The following is a 2,423-nucleotide window of genomic DNA, read 5'->3' as shown; positions in this document are numbered from 1 at the left end:
TGACTAACAATTACACTGACTTAGCTCACACTAAGATTCACTCTCTTAGTCTTCTCTAGGATCCGATCAACCTTGATCTCCTAAAGGCAAACTATACAATTGTATATGAAGTTCTTGTTTACAAAGAAAGTGCTTCTAAAAAGCTGATTGTAAACTCAATGAATTTCAGATGAAAGAAAGCTTAGAATATTTGAATATGTCTTGCGCGTGTGTGTTCTTTCTTGTATTCTTCTAGCTGCTTCTTTCAATCTTCAGCCTCTATATATACTCCAAGGATTAGGGTTGAGCGTTGCATGGGAAATGCTACCGTTGGAGGGCAGTTCTGGAAATTCCAGCTTCTGCTGTGGCTGAGAACGTTAGGTAGGTCGTCAGGAAGGTACACTTGCTTTTGTACTTGGATAGCGACTTGACCTTTTAACCTAGGAGACTTCTGATCAGGGGAATACTTCATATTGGAACTTGTGAAGCCGGTTGATCAGAGTCAGAGGGAAGCACAGATCCTCTGACCATTGTATCTTCTGATTCTGAACTCAGAGGGAAGAACATGGCCTTCAGAGTTTCTTGCTTCTGGACTTCAGAGTTTCCACTATTCAGCTTCTGGATCTTCAGAGTCTTCTACACCATCAGAACATCTGAACCTTCAGTGTTTCTTGGTTATCAGAACTTCTGGATCTTCAGAGCTTCTAGCGACTGAGTCCTCATCAGAGTTTGTATAACTTCAGAACTTCTGAAGCTTTTCCACTGTTCATACTGAACATGGTGAATGCGAAAGCGTTGCTTGGGTTACTCTTTATACACAGTGCTTCTGATTTGTGTGAGATTGAGTTGAGGTCAGAGCCTGTAAATAGCACACTCAGAAAAACACGTTAGAGTACCACAATTGTTCATATCAAAAGGTTAACTTGTAATCATCAAAACATAGAGTTGTACTACTAGATCAAAACTTGATCTTACATACAAACCCTACTTCTATGAAGATTTTAATTAAGGAAAATTTCATGGGGAAAGTAGACCTTCTTGAAAAGGTAACTCAATAATTGTGTAACATATTATTTCATTCAAAATGTAGCTTGTTTGAGAATTATCTACATGGTTGCTTTCTGCCAGATATTTGTTCCTGTTAGCGACGACAATAAGAACTGGTACCTTATAGTCCTGGACTTTAAGAATGAGCAAGTAATGTATCTCGACAGCTATCTGGAAGAAAGCAGGATGTGATAACAATTCCGCAAGTATACGGATTGATCGAATTAATACAAAAGATTGTCGAACCACAGGGATAGTTGTTCATCAATTGCTTCTAAGAATTTTGTGTTCAGAATGTGAAAAAGAAAGCAATACAAGTTTGAGGTTTTGTTGTGTTTAACAAACTTTTGATGAAAAGCAAGAATTATAATTCAGATGAAGAAGTACCCTGGGCAAAGCTCCACTTAGTCCAAGTATGGTTCTCAAATCAAGTTCTTATATGAAGTTTAGAATCCTTATCCATGATGTTATAGCCTCTACCTCTACTTGTTAATTCCTTAATCAAGTAAAACATTCAATTTCATTTGCCAAACCTAATTCCTTAGTGCCTAGTCAATTCAATTGAAGAATGAAGTTTATAAGTTCAGGCCAACACAATAAGTTTCTACCCTTATTCCTAAGTGATAGCAAACAAATCAATCTAATCTCAAGTCCCTTAATCCTCACCAACTTCCGTTGTGCAAGAAGAAAGCAAAACACTTGTGTGCACTCAAGAGAATATTGATTTAGAGAAAAGATACATGGAAAAGAAACTTTATTCATATAAGAAAATAAGAAGTTTAAACCATAAACAGAGCTAAGGTTCACTTCACCCAAAGTACAAAGAGAAACTAGCCAAGCATGGCTAGGGAATTCATAATGCAAACTAAAGGAATAAAAACCTGAAAGAAGAGGGCCAAGAAGCCTCCCACAAGCTCCAAGAACCTAAACCTCTAAGTTTTGTTCAAAAAGTTACAAGATATCTAAAAGAAATAACAAAAACCTCTAAGTTTTGTTCAAAAAGTTACAAGATATCTAAAAGAAATAACAAAATCCATATTTATAGAGTTTCCAGCGGTAATCCACGCATGTGCGGGGTCTCCACCACGCACATGCGTGGGCAAGACGCTCAAAATCGCACAATTCGCAGCATCAGATTTTGCCACCACGCATGTGCGGGGTCTCCACCACGCACATGCGTGGCCAATCTGTCAATTTTCAGCTTTTAAGTCTGTTTACCACGCATGTGCGTGGCCATAACGGCGCACATGCGTGGTCTTCACGTTCCAGCCCCTTCCTCATACAGAACCACCACGCATGTGCGGGGTCTCCACCACGCACATGCGTGGTCTTCACCAGTTTTTTCAGCAGCTTTGTAACTCCCTTTCCCACAATTATCATTGCTCATTACTTTGCCT

This window comes from Lotus japonicus, chromosome 1 (genome assembly GCF_012489685.1).
Source record: "Lotus japonicus ecotype B-129 chromosome 1, LjGifu_v1.2".
NCBI classification, from domain to species: domain Eukaryota; kingdom Viridiplantae; phylum Streptophyta; class Magnoliopsida; order Fabales; family Fabaceae; genus Lotus; species Lotus japonicus.
This window is presented reverse-complemented; position numbering follows the sequence as displayed.